We start from the raw sequence: 15,410 nt of genomic DNA on the forward strand, positions 1-15,410 counted from the left end.
TGCTGCCAAAATTCAGAGGTCTGGAGTTGACCCAGGGAGAACCTCTGCACTCCTGTCCAGTCACAGTATTAGACTGTCCATTTTTCTGGCCTAAATGATTGGTAATAGAGGGAGATTCCCCCAGGCTGTCACACATACCAAGTAGATCAAGAGGCCAGCAAACCAAGTCCAACTCACGCATCCAGATGCAGAAATGTAATGGTCTGGGGCTCCCTGCACTCATCCCTAAGTCCACAGAGCAGGAAGGACAAGAGGGGAAGAGCTAAGGGAAGAGATGATGCCAGGTGCTCCCCCAAACTTCCCAAAGGAAAGGATTGGTGTAGTGGTAGGTTCCACATCACTAGTGCCTCTCAATGAAATAACAATCTGTTCGTCACTCATCTGCATGCCAATCCATCATGTGGGCATTTATGTAATTATTTATTGAGTGCTAGACCCTGCAATTAGAGGCTGCAAATACCAAGAAGTAATTATGGTCCTTGTTCTTATGAACTTTGCCAGTCAGGCTAAGGAAGTAAATATAGAAATAAAGTCACGGAAAACTCAGAGTAAAGGAAACCTTGAAGGATAAGATTGAGTTCTCCACTGAGAATCAGAGAAGATGCCACAGACAGTGGGATCCTTGAGCAGGGCTTGATGGATGAGTGTGGTTCTACCAAGTAGAAAAGGGTAGAAAGACACCCCAGGTGGAGAAAATGGCATGAACAGAAGTTCAGGGCTTTGCAAAGATGTTAAGAAGTAGTTCTGTGGGGGATACGGCCTGAGGACTATAGAAGAGTTAGTGTTGGCGTTCTACTCTTTTTTTTTTCTTTATTTTATTTTATTTGGAATGTAGTTGATTTACAGTGTTGTGTTAGTTTCAGGTGTGCAGCAAAATGAATCAGTTATACATATACACGGGCTTCACAGGTAGGAGACCAAGAGACGAGGGTTTGATCCCTGGGTCGGGAAGAGTCCCTGGAATAAGAAATGGCACCCTGCTCCAGTATTCTTGCCTGGAAAAGTCCATGGACAGAGGAGCCTGGAGGACTACAGTCTGTGGGGCCCACAAAAAAGTCAGACACAACTGAGCGACTGAACCAGTACACACATATACATACACATACATACATATACATATACACACTCTTTTTTAGATCCTTTTCCCATATAGGCGTTACAGAGTATTGAGTAGACTTTCCCGTCCTATACAGTAAGTCCTTATTAGTTCTGTATTTTATATAGAGTAGTGTGTATATCTCAATCCCAAGCTTCTATCCCCCCCCCCCCCTCTGGTAAGCAGGGGTAGTTCGTTTTCTATATCTCTAATTTTATTTCTGTTTTGTAGATAAGTTCATTTGTACCCTTTTTTTCTTTTTTAGATTCTGTGTATAAGCAATGTCATATGATGTATGTCTTTCCCTGACTTACTTCACTTAGTATGATCATCTCTGGGTCCATCCATGTTGCTGCAAATGGCATTATTTTGTTCTTTTCACGACTGAGTAATATTCCATTGTATGTATGTACCACATCTTCTTTTTCCATTCCTCTGTTGATGGACACTCAAGTTGCTTCCATGTCTTGGCTGTTGTAAACAGGGCTGCAGTGAACATTGGCGTGCATGTATTTTTTTGAAAAAACACTTATTGAATGCTTGTTTGTGCTATTGAGAGCTGGGTCCTGGGGATATTGAGTAAGACATCTCCCTCCTTCACGGAACATACGCATAAGGGAGAGGGCCATTCAGATAGTGACTTCAGCACAGCAGGTAAAAGAGAGTCAGGAGGGGAGTCTAGTTGAAATCAAATGCCAGTGCTTAGGGATTGACTTTACCCTGAAGGCAGTGGAGAGCCATGAAAAAAATTAAACCTGAAGGCTTAATTGGGATCTCCCTGGGAGTAAATAGGAGAGGAAAAAGAGCATGCAGGCAGGGGGACAACCAGCAGCAGTCAGGACAGTCTCAGGCAAAGGTGATAAGCCTGACCTGGGGGGTGATGGTGAGGTTACAGTAGAGACAGAGTTGGGAGATGTTTCAGGGAAAAAATCATCTTATTGCACTTTACCGGCTGGGAAACTAAAGTTTAGAAAGGTTAAATAACCCTTTCTAACATAGAAATAGCAAATGGTAGAGCTCAAGTTTGAACCCAGAGAACCTGTTAGGGAGACTGTGCTCTGTGTAGTACTTACGAGGAGATCTCACTTTTTTAAAAAACTTTTTAAAATTAATTAATTAATTTTAATTGGAGGATAATTACTTTATAATATTGTGACGGTTTTTGCCATACATCAACATGAATTGGCCACAGGTATACATGTGTCCCCCACCTCACCCTGAATCCCCCTCCCACCCCCCTCCTCAGATCTCACATTTTAAGACAGATTTTCATCATATCTATTTCACAGGATGCTGTGAGAATTAAATAATATAATCCACGACAATCCCTTTGTGCAATGCCTGGCAAATAGTAAGGGCTTCAAATCTGGTGCCTTTATTACTGTTTTTATCATCACCATTCTTGGATCTCACCTTTATGGTGTATATCACCCCTACTTATGCAGTAGACCCTTAAGCTTCACAGAGCTAATGAAAGGAACAATCTTGCAAAAGACACTGTAGAGTATTCTGTCCTTAAAAAGGCAGATGTCTTGGTCAAGATATAGAGCACACTCTTGCCAAGACTGTATAATGAGGTAAAGAATGATAACACTTTAAAACAAAGTGAGGGATCATTGTTAATTCATTTGGAATATAAAAATATTAGTCATCTGGAGCAAATGTTATGAAACATTCTACCATAGGTACTTTATTTTAGAAATTATACGTATACTTTTAGTAATGACCAAGTCTCTTCTCTCAAGAAACCTTTGAAACCAGCTTGACCACAGGACAGGTGGAACCTGCCATGAGAATGCAATAGGGATAATTCCCTGGCCTTCCTTGTCACCTCAAAATCTGTGCATTATTAGAAAAGGAACTTCGTATTAAATTCTAAGTTCACCCTCAAAAGTGAAAGAACTGAACAGCTCAGGTCTGTTCTTCTTCATCTTGTCATTTATGGAATGGCACTGCTGTAGCCCTTGAATCGAGTAGGGCTGCAATGATTTTAGCAGGGGCTGCTGCAATCTTAATTTTATGGAATAAATTTTAGTGTGACTTTAAGAGGAAGCAAAGAGGTTAACTTTATCATTTTTCTTCATCCTAGGGAAAAAAAAAAAACAAGCTTTATATTTGTTTTGCATTTCATTTTAGAGCTAAGACATGATTCGCTGGCTCCTGTTTATAAAATATAACAATTTTTCTCCTTTTTGTACCCCAAACACATAATTTTTAAGTGAGGCATGTTGTTTCCTCTCTTTATGTGTGTTCATACTAAGTGCTGGTATAATTCCATTATGTTTTGACTTGAACATTAAATATTACCTTGAATATACACTTCCCAGCAGTCGTGTTCTGATAGTGACATATTGTACTGTTTGAAGGGTGTCATATGGTCATCTGTCAGCCGAATGTTGTTGCATGGAAAGAATTTTATTCTTCAGATGTCATCTAGACTGCCTCATGTTAAAAAAGAGAAATAAAGCAGAATTTTCAGAGTCTGGATAGAGTAAATTAGATGTGGGTAAAATTAACCCAAGATAGGTGGAAAGGGATTCATCCATTCAGAATACAGTTGCTCAGTAATAAAGACAAACAATTATTATACTTTGAGTATTTTTAATTAGATGTGGTTGTATTTTAGGGCAGAAAAACACAAGCTTCCTTTCAGGACTTTTGGCACCTAGTTCTCCTTGTCTTTTGCCACTTGGACAAAGATGCAAAGAAGATTCCTAGCACTAATATGGTAGAAAGAGTGCTGCCTCCCTGTAGATAGCAATCGGAGAAAAAAATGTAGGAGACTATGGCTTACTATATCAGAAGTTAGAGTGATAGAGAAAAGAAGAATGCGTTCTTGCTTCAGAATAATTTAGCAGTCAATATTTCTATCAGCAATATTTCTTTCAACAGGAATTAAGATGCTGGCCCTTATCCAAAGACACCTCATCCCCCTATTACATTATAGATCTGGTCCAGCTGTGGCTGCATCTGTAGAGAGATGAGGGCAGGTCTAATAGCCAATTTGTAGGGTGTTCTGCACCAAGTGTGTAAACGATGGACGCCCCCCTCTAAATGCATTTTCCTTTGCTTTAATCTTTGCCTGGTATATACCTGGAATTTTGTGCTGTTATGTTCTTGTCTTTAAAACGTGGAGAAAAGTATGCATCTGCGTTTGTATGTTCCATTGCATTTTTAGGATCTAGAATCTATACTTACACTTGGAATAGAAGGGTCACACCCTTTGGTTTGTTTTTCTTATTTTGTCATCCCTGAACTCTCTTGAAATGAAAATAATTGCATGCCCCCCGTCTTTTGCAATTTAATGTACAAAATATAGCTCTGTTTCTTAAAGTGATCTAAAAAGACACACCATATATCCTGCACTTTCTTTCACAAATGTGTACATTGGAACATTTACAGGTTTTGTTCCTCAGAAGTCCCTACCATTTACATTATGTATTCATTTGAGCTACTTAATGTCCATGAAGGTGATAATAAGCAGGGTTCTAAGGCACAGATGTCTGAAACATCATCATACCAAAGCAAATGGTCAAATATTAAGAGACAAGAGTAGGTATTTAAATAGAGAGAAAGCAAAAGTCCATGATCTTTGGTCTATGTCTTAATTAACCACCAACATTATTAACTAATTTTCATTCAAGTTCATTCTATCTCAAAAGCTCTTCTAATTTTTGATTGTGAGAGAAGAGAGTGAGAAGTAGAGAGAGAAAGAGACAGAAAAAGAGAGGTGATCTTTTCTTTCCAGGGCTGAGAGACATTGCGTTGACATTTTTATGGTCATATATAAAAAAAAAGCACAAAGTGAGGCCAATGGTAATAACCTTGCCGTTAATCTTATGGGATGCCATTTTATTTTTCTTGGCTCTTCCGGAACTTCAGAGAAATGTTCACCCCTGGTGTATTGATGGCAGCAGAAGGTCTTGGATCAAACTCCCAGATATACTTTATCCCAAACATACCACAATTTAAAAGTGACTAATTGAATTTCAAATGAATAAGAGAATAGTTGTATTGATGAAGATGATCCTTTTATTGAATAAAAATAGTTCCTAATAAATCAGCATCTGAAACATTTCTAGAGGTTTATTTTCAGATTAGGATTAACATTTTCAATTTAAAGAAAGTAGTTAATTAATTTTTTTTTTATTTCATTTATTTTTTTGGCCACATGGTTTTTAGGAGCTTAGTCCCCCAATCAGTGCTTGTGGAGTCCTAACCACTGGACTACCAGAGAATTCCCAAGAAAACAAGTTAAATTAACTACAATTCTTATGAGATTTGAGAAAGTTAGTTTGACTAATAGATTATCTTAATAGTTCTAGGATATGTAGGTGATGATGCCTTTGCCATAGTCTATACAGAAATAAACGGAGAAGGCAATGGCACCCCACTCCAGTACTCTTGCCTGGAAAATCCCATGGATGGAGGAGCCTGGTAGGCTGCAATCCATGGGGTCGCAAGATTGGAACACGACTTAGCGACTTCACTTTCACTTTTCAATTTCATGCATTGGAGAAGGAAGTGGCAACCCACTCCAGTGTTCTTGCCTGGAGAATCCCAGGGATAGGGGAGCCTGGTGGGCTGCCGTCTATGGGGTCGCACAGAGTCGGACACGACTGAAGTGACTTAGCAGCAGCAGCAGACAGAAATAAAAAGCAACTCATTTTTCCTGCTCTGAGAATTATCTGTGGATTGTAACATGCACATATTAAGCAAATATAAACTAAAAGAAAAAGGAAGGAATTACTATTTACTGAGCATTTGTTGTTGCTGCTGCTGCTAAGTCTCTTCAGTCATGTCCGACTCTGTGCGACCCCATAGACAGCAGCCCACCAGGCTCCACCGTCCCTGAGATTCTCCAGGCAAGAACACTGGAGTGGGTTGCCATTTCCTTCTCCAATGCATGAAAGTGAAAAGTGAAAGTGAAGTCGCTCAGTCGTGTCTGACTCTTAGCGACCCGTGGACTGCAGCCTACCAGGTTCCTCCGTCCATGGGATTTTCCAGGCAAGAGTACTGGAGTGGAGTGTTATCGCCTTCTCCGGAGCATTTGTTAGGTGTTGTATAACTGAGTATTTAATGTTCACAACCTCCCAGTGAAATAGCTGTTAGCATTCCCATATCTTTTATAGATAAGAGAAAAAAGGATCAAGGTCACTTGATGAAGAAAATAGGGCCTGTGTAGGTCTCTCTGATGCTGGTGACTATGCTTTTTATTTTTTTAACACTAATTTTAATATAATAAGCAATGCAATAATAGCTTAAGAAGTAGTGAAGCTTGGAATTGAACTAGGAATTTATCAGCCCAAGACATATATCAGTATCTTTTTTTTTAATAGTAGAACACTCTTTTGTGTTCTTTGATGACTATTTCCATATTTCCAAAAGGTCTGGAAGCCTGGCAAACCCCTAGAAGCTGATTGAAGAAATTGTGTTATATTGTGTGGTTTCCATAGTCTCTATTAAAACAAAGACAGATTTTACCTTTTACCATTCATGTTATCCTGTTTAACCCCTCACTCTGTCCATTGAATCTTGCCTTCCTCCACTCCATGTTTTCTCTTCCTTTCCTATTCCATGTCTTCTCAATTCATGAAATGTGTACTTTACACCTGGAGGTTAACAGCAGAGAACGAGCCTATCAGTCTTGTGGCCATGACTGTGGATTGTGACTTGCTAATAAGCAGGAAATCATATTTGCTGGGGTGAACTCTTAGGTGTAAATTTGTTCCCTTAAATCCTTCTTTGTGATATCAAGAAATTTTCCTTTCTCTGGAATATATTTTTCAAGGTAAATATGCTTATTTTAAAAGTGATTTTGTACTAAATAGTATGACAGCATTTTGTATGTTGAGATAAGTGATGAGTGGGAAAGTAATGGGTGATGTCTGTCAGTTAGCAGCTTATTAATAAGGAGTTTCTATATCAAGATGTTTTACTTCATGTGTATGTTATTCATTGGTCATTTTCTGTAAGACGTCAAAATGGTATCTCTTAAGCTAGGGTCACCCTATTTACTGATAGTTAAAAAAAAAAAAAAAAAAACCAAGGAGGAGAGACTCCTTATGAAGATAGTCAAATAAAGGAATAAGGAGTTGGCTACAAAGACAGATACCACTAATTTGCATTTCTATGGAGGGCATACATTAGCCAGAGGATGGACATTGTCCACAACTATGCATTACATCTTTCAAGTTCTGTTGGACTGTTTGTGCCATCTTGGAGCCTCTGTGCTTCCAGGTCTTTCCACTTCAGCTAGCTGCTATCAATGACATGGTTTGTAGGTATATACTCTTCCTTCACAGTTGCCAAAAAAAAAAAAAGGTGGGGGGGTGTAGAAAACTTTACTTATGTAACACACTGAAATATTGTTAATTTTCAGGGTTGCTGCTGAATTATTAAAGATTTCTGTGTTACATGTGGCAAAAGAAGGGCCCCTTGCCTGTGTGTTAATGCTGTCAGGGTCCCTGCGGTTGTTGGCCCAGTTCATGATATATTACACTGGAAGCATTTCAGCACTCTCGGGGGATCTCTGGTCCTACCTTAAGGTCAAGAGTTAACTACTTGTATTTTAGCTGTGTACTGCTATCAATACTGCTCCTATGGAAACCTCACTTGACGTCATTTTTGAATCTTTGAGACTGTAGTCAAGCTTCAGTAAAAGTCAATAAGAACATTAGACTGTTGGCTATATTATTACTTGCCACTTCCTGCCAGCAATCTACCAATTCATTAGCAGAGAGTTTTGAAACTCTTGCTTGATTATTTATGCAGTCAATAGCAAGGCTTGTCTGCATTCATAATTGTTTGATTTTATGGCCTCTTCTTTAAACAAACATTGTCTATGGTAATGTGATGCCCTGATGGATGGGAAAGGTTTTGTCTGTGAATATCATTTAGATAATTAAAAATGACAGATGAAATCGCCCGCTGTCTTGACCTGTACTTTGTTCCCTCAGTGATGCTGAAGAGATGCTGATTGCTGTCAATCAAAACCCATTGGAGGTTTGTAAATTCTGGCTGCTGTGAACTCTGACCCCCACTGTTGATCTGAAATAGATAATAACCTTGAAATTCTATTAGAATTTAAAAACAGTTTTACTAGAGGGGCACAGTATATATTTCTTTTCCTCTAGAACACAGTTACTTAATGTCACTCTTTGCAGTATCCAGAATTAAAGTACAATTTTGGTGAAGATTAATGTAACAAATCAGAGGAAAGATCTTCTTCTCTAATTCCAAACTTTTGATTAAGATTCCTATTTTTTGACTAGGAGAGGACAAAATCTTAAGCTTTTGCTACTTTTCTGGTTATTAATGGTTAGAATTTTTTTGCTCATTTTTACTAATCCTGTTGTTGAATGAATTTTTTTTCATGCCAGCATATCTTCATTTATGCTATTTTTTCATATTTATCTTATGAATCTTTTAAGTTGCTGCTTTTCCCAAGCCAAAGAAAATAACACAACTAGAATTTTGAAGACAGTAGAGATCCAAAGACCAGTGTTTATGCCCAAAGTTCTCAGCAAACATCTTCAAAACCTTAGGTCAAGAGATCAGGCTGATAAATGCATTTGCCTTGCAAATTGTTCTTTATCATTACCCAGACACTTAAAATATATTCAGAGGTCCCACTGGTCCTTAAAATATGCATGCAAGTAGATGGTGATGGGGATGGAGGAAGAGATCGCTTTCATTCCTCAGTGTAGGAACCATCAAACTAGTTGATAGCAAAAAATTATTAGCAGATTCTACAGGCTTGAAAATGATAAGAAACTAGGCTTTCACAGTGTTTAGTACACTGGTCATGGCAAACATGTAGAAGAGTAGCAGCAGTGCAATAAGAGAATTGCAAATAGCAGAGATCTCTTGAAAGGTAATTGATGTAGTGTTGGTTTTTTTTATCAAAGAAACTCTTTAGAGTTTAGTGAATTTGTGACGGGTCATATCAAGAGTTATCACTGTTTTGCATTTTGTAAACAGTAGATACTTTAATATTAGTTATATCGGTGCCTTAGTGACAGTAGAAAATAAATATTATCATTCCTATTTGGCAGTAGGTGAAAATATCAGAAGCATAATTCTTATCTTCATTTTGAGGGCATTTATCCAGAATCAACCATTAACTAGAATAATATGATTTTACAATTAAAGTTTTGTTGTTTTATTTTTCTTTATTGGTAAATGAATTCCTTGTATACATTACCACTCAGGATAAGTTTATTATTACCTGATAAAAGCCAATTAATATGAAGTGAAAGTCTCTCAGTTGTGTCTGACTCTTTACCACTCCATGGACTATAGCCTGCTAGACTCCTCTGTCCATGGAATTCTGCAGGCCAGAATACTGGAGTGGGTAGCTGTTCCCTTCTCCAGGGATCTCCCCAACCCAGGGATCAAACCCAGGTCTGCCACATTGCAGGCACATTCTTTACCATCTGAGCCACGAGGGAAGCCCAAAAGCCAATTAATATAGTAAATATAAATGTGAATATATATACAGATATATATATTCACATATACATGTCTAAAACCTGTCCTTAAAATCTTAGCCAAATTCCACCTTTTCAGTAATGTCTTCCTTGTTCTCTCCAGTCCCCTGGGATGACCTAGTCCCTTGAAGTTTGTCATTTATTGTATATTGCTTTATTAGTAGTACTTTAATATATTCATTCACTCAGTCATTCTTTTTTTATTCATTAGTGAGCATTAATTAAAGACCATTTAGGTATCAGGCACTTTTCATAGCACTAATTATTCTGTGTTTTCATCCTATCTCCCCAGTAAATTATAAGCAAAGGACTTGAAGACCCAGTGTCACCTTCATAGACCAGGTGCCTTCTTCTGTATGAGTTTCTTTGTCTCTCTTGAATGACTTTACCCTTGCAAGTCCCCAGGAAGCATCTGATTAACCTTTGACATGGCTTTGTTTCACTTGGGTGTTGTAAGAATGAAGAGTCAGAAAGGGATAGTGAAGAGTCTGTGAACTTTATTGAGACAACTAGCTTGCAAATTACATTTTACCTAAATTATCAGGCTCTGTGGCAGCATTTATAATGAAGGCTGAATCTGGGCTCCTTTAGGTCATAAATATTACAACCAGAGCTGAATCAAGAAGACAGCTCAGGTTCCATCCTCAATTCTCCCTTCCTTGTGCTTTTGACATAGTTTCATTTGATTTAATGGTGAAAGTCCACTCTGTTTCTCTTAACTCTGAATAGGGCTAAGAATTATACATGTGAGATTTTGGTTTGAGGAAAATATCTTAATTAGTTTACTCTAACCTTATATATGAAAAAATTCTCTTTTAGCTCCTAGGTTCAATTAAGTTTTTCATGATAGAATTATTATTTGCTTTAGGTTTAATTTATACTCCCTCTGCTAATATTTTAAATCTGTTTCATCAGAAGAGAAAACCATTTAAGTTCTCTTACTTGAAGTCAACCTATTTCTTCTTTTGTTCTTTGTGATATCACATTCATGAATCGTGCATAATCTCCTAAATACCGAATTTCTTGCACAGGGAATTATGTGCATATTCTAACTTTTTTGGATTTCTTATGACACTTAAACGGAGAAGGCAATGGCACCCCACTCCAGTACTCTTGCCTGGAAAATCCCATGGATGAAGGAGCCTGGTGGGCTGCTGTCTATGGGGTCACACAGAGTCGGACATGGACTGAAGTGACTTAGCAGCAGCATGGCACTTAAAACTCAATTGAAAGAATTTCAGCTGAACTTGTTTCTTCATATTCACTATAAGTTGAGTGTATGCATATAAGACATCTGTCTATAAAACCTGCCCCTAGTTTGACAGTGTACACAAATGCTTTATTTATGGGAATTTAAAAACATTTAAACATGTCCAATTATCAGTTATTCCATGGTAACCTTATTTATAGGCTTAAGACTTTGCTTCTGTCAAATGATGTGGACACAAATATCAAATGGTAATGTTACAATAACTTTTCACACTGTAAGGGGAGTATATCAGATTTACAGGGAATGATGAGCTTGCATTAAGAAGAAAGTGATTTCTTGCCTTTTAAAAATCAGTTGTAACACTGACATCTAAGAGACCAATTTTTGCCAAATTCATGCTAGTTACAGACATAGAACATGCTGCTGACCTCGTTTGTCTGTGTCATAACTCCTAAAAGAGACTCTTATAATTGGAGCTCTACAGAAAGATTGAGCTTCTGCTAATAATTGTTACTATGCTTAGTCGCTTAGTCACGTCTGACTCTTTGGGACTCTTTGGAGTGTAGCCCGCCGCACTCCTCTGTGTGTGACATTTTTCAGGCAAGAATACTTGGAATGGGTTGCCATTTCCTTCTCCAGGGGATCTTCCCAACCTAGGGATCGAACCCATGTCTCCCATGTCTCCTGTATGGCAGGTGGATTCTTTACCCACTGAGCTATTGGGGAAGCTCTAAATACTAGGCACTTTCAAACTGACATTATTTGAAATGTAATAATGTAACTGTCCCAAGCCCCTCAGTTACCTAGCAGCAGAGCTGGGGTTCTGAATTTAGATTTTCTGAATCTAAATCCCAAGTTCTTTATAGACAACAGTCTGCTTCCAGACAGCTCCATCATATCAGCGTTTTATTCTAATTGGTTTCTTGTATGAGGTTAATAATAATGATTGTTATTGTTGCAAGCAGTTGCCATTGGATTATGTGTATCAAGTTCTATACTGTTTCCTTATCTTATTTCAATTGGTTCTCCCAAGAAATGTAGGAGACGTGTATTATCATCTACGTTTTGGGAATGAGAAAACTGATGTTTGAGATAGATTCACTCAAAGTACCAAGTGATCCAGCCAGAAAACAGACCCAGCTCTACCACTGTCCAAAACGTGTGTTCTCGTTCATCACACTCTGAGCCCTAGCTCGTATGTGGCAGAGCAGCCTCTTGATCAGATGCCTTTGATATCGGCTCTAAGAGTGTTCAGTTCTGTACACATCAAAAATAGACACAAGGGTCCTCCGGTGATTTAACTGAATTTAATCCATTTGGGGGGTAATTTTTGTTTGGCTTCATTTTACTAAGTTCAGCCAAGCTGATTTATATGAAGCCTCCAATTATCTTTTCAGTGTGCCCATGCCAGAAATTTTGTTAGGGAAATGTTCTTTTCATTATTCCCTCTCAGGGAGGGATGATGAAGAAAAATCAAGCGATGTGACAGCTGTGTCTCAGAAGTTTTCTCCTACCTGCTTATCCAGTTGTTTTGAGGATGGCAGTTCACACTGCTGAGAAAGAGTCTAATATCCAAAGAGTAATAATTGTAAAGAAAGTTACGTGAGGCAAAGAGCCCCAGTCAAAACCACACTGCCCAATTCCCCCCAGCTACTGGAGAGATACTTACTGAACCTTTGTTCATGTCTAGTAAATGAATTTTGAATCCTCTGTATATTTAATTATCCAAGACTGAACCTTTGTTATTTCCCTTTAAAAGAAAAAGAAAAGTCACCCAGGTAGCCCCTCATGGTGCATTTGGGTGCTAATTCCTTCCCCAAATCTCAGCAGTATTTTAACTTGCTGTTAGCAATGTGCTCTGAGTGTTATTTGGGTTTATTAGCATGCTTTTATAAGAGCTTCCTCTTAACAGGAATGTTTATTTTGCTAGTCTGCTTCTACTTTAATGTTATTTTTGTTTGTCTCTCAATGTATTCTGCTTTTAAACAAGTACAGATTTTTAAAGATTTGTGATATGAATCTTAAAGTATAAATCTATAAAATATTGAAAGTACTTTGCCCAGGAATAGGGCCCATCTATTCTTTGAAAATGGTATTTTTATGGCTTCACCCAAGATATTAATAGCAAGGAGGTTTGACTAGTTGTTTTAAAGAGACTGAGAAAGTTTAAAATACCAAAATTTATTTAAAACACATAAACTCTACATGTGAGTACAAAGTGATTTTTTAAAATTCTATTGGGCTCCCAAGGTTATATTTTGCCGCAATATGAAAATTAATTGTTGACAATAAAGGCCATGATGACAAACCTTTCACACTGTCCCACTGTGACAATTAGCTCCCAGTTGTTAATCCATTTGTTTATTAGAACATTGAGTTAAAGCTGTCTTTACTTGTAACTGAAAATAAATTATTATTGAGGTTGGTTATGGACCTAAAGAACATGCTTCGAGGTGTTTTATTGGTTGAGGATGACCATATATTTAAAGATAATACTGTTGGGTCACCTCTGACAGGTTTCAGGAACATTGTTGTAAAAGATGTACATGTGCCTTTCCTCCAAACTCTGCAATACACTTGGTTTTCTTTAGTGAGAACAAACTTTTAAAATAAGTGTATTGTTCATGAAGCGAGTCTGACATACAGGCAGCATGATCAAAGTGATCGTTTTTTCCTTAGGAACATGGAGCGCTTGCCTCTTCTAGGAGAACAAGGTAAGGCCGACGTCCCTGAAAGTATGCAGCCTGTTTCCTAAAGAGCAACAAGGAGAATGGGGAAAAAGCCTCCATTAAACTTTCAAAAAGACATATGTTTCAAACAGACTTGCTCAGCACTTACTCTCTCTGTAAAGAGTGCAGGGGCTCTGTGCTTGTCTCTGCACCTGGAGATGGAAAATCACCACAGACCACAAAGAAGACCAAAGACACACAAGAAATGCGCTAAGTCCTTCCTGAAACACTCTCCCGAACTCCTCATTTGTTAGAGTTGAAGCTTAGGTGTCCCCCTGCTACCCCTTGCCCTCTATCTCACTGAAATAAGCCATGTCCTTTCCTTTATACATAGTTATTTTGATAAAAAAAAATTTTTTTTAACTCACTAGCCTAAGATCCAGAGGATTTCTTAGTATTTAAATCTATGTTCAAAGACAGTATGAGGGGTAGTTAAAAGCCTGTCTTTTAGACTTAGATTCTCTTTATTCAGTAGCAAGTCCAACTGTTAGCTGCATGATTTTATGCAGTTGCTCCAGTTCTTTGCGCCTCAGGTTCCTCAGCTGAAAAATGGAAACCTAGTTAATACTTAGCAGAAAGCACTTAGGATAATAGTAGATACACTCTATGCATGCTAGCTGCTATTACATTTGTTTACCCTAATAAGAATTTTGGTTACTTAATACACTTTTTTGAGGCTTATAGGCAAAAAATATATTTACTGTTCCTGATCATTGAATTTGTTATTTATATTCTTCACCTTTTAGCATTTTACAAGAGTTTTTAAATATTTTTAAAGATAGCTCTTAAAGTCCATTTTAGACTAAATATCTTTTAAAATTTATCATACATACTTATCATTAGGAGGAGTTAGACAAATACTCAAACCTAAGCTCTCAGAAACTCTAGAAATAATATTTGAATTCCAAGAAAAGAAAATGTCTGGAGGGACATAATAACAAATGTACACCTGCAGGTGTGGAAATCTTACTCACACCTTATCCCCATGGAAAATTCAAGGCAAGCTCGAACTTGTCGAGGCTATCAAGAAAAAGAGTAAAAATATTTTCTGGCCCTATATGGCTTTATTTTAAATCTGTATCTCACAGCATTAAGAAAAGGCTATGGTCTTACTGTGAAACTGTTTTGCCACATAAGTTAATGGACCTAATTAACAAAAATCTGAACAGCTCTGGAAAGAATGTAGATCAGAATTTAGATAAACAACATAGCCATAGACATTCTTAGTTCGACTAGAGGAAAGTTTAACTCTGAAGATCTCTTGCCTACTTTAGATAATTTGCATGCAGTGGCCTTTGAAAACACTTTTTTAATTAGAGGGGATAAATGGTGTCTGTGTTTGTGTGTGTGGCTGTGTATGTTTGCAAATAGAAAAAAAAAAAAGGCATAATAGGCATTTTACTTATTTCAATCTAAGGTTTCAGTTTCCTCAAATTTGACCTGGATTGGGATCCAACTTATATATTTTTCATACTTCCTCTTAGGATGCTTTTCTTTTTACTTGGAAAGGGATTCATAAGTAGAAAGAAGTAGCTTCATTAGATTTCATACACATTAGATGGGGCAGAATGCAAAGTTATAACGGGTCTTTTGTAATTTGTTAGTGAGTTAGCATACTGAGGCTGCTTTCAAGATGTTAGAAAATTATCTTTTAGAAATGATTTACCCTTTCAGAGCTTTATGAGAAACAGCCCTGCAATATGCCTTTAGAGATTTGTTGATTTAATTGCAGAAATCTGGCAAGTCTGAAAATCGGATTTTTACCTTCAAGCATTGATATACAGAGGCCCTGCAGAGAGCAGGGTGAGAGGTGTTTGTTGTCCTGGCCCCTTCATGTCGCTAACACAGGTTTCAGAAACCCGACACAGCACTTCCAGGAAGCA

At 37.7% G+C, this 15,410-nt stretch overlaps 1 protein-coding gene across 7 annotated transcripts in view; it reads left to right on the plus strand.

Annotated features, from left to right (window-relative positions):
• Positions 1–15,410, plus strand: part of NPAS3 (neuronal PAS domain protein 3) — a 957,609-nt gene that overhangs the window by 499,265 nt on the left and 442,934 nt on the right. The window lies entirely within an intron of this gene.

The sequence above is a fragment of the Bos indicus genome, chromosome 21 (assembly GCF_029378745.1).
Source record: "Bos indicus isolate NIAB-ARS_2022 breed Sahiwal x Tharparkar chromosome 21, NIAB-ARS_B.indTharparkar_mat_pri_1.0, whole genome shotgun sequence".
Lineage (NCBI taxonomy): Eukaryota > Metazoa > Chordata > Mammalia > Artiodactyla > Bovidae > Bos > Bos indicus.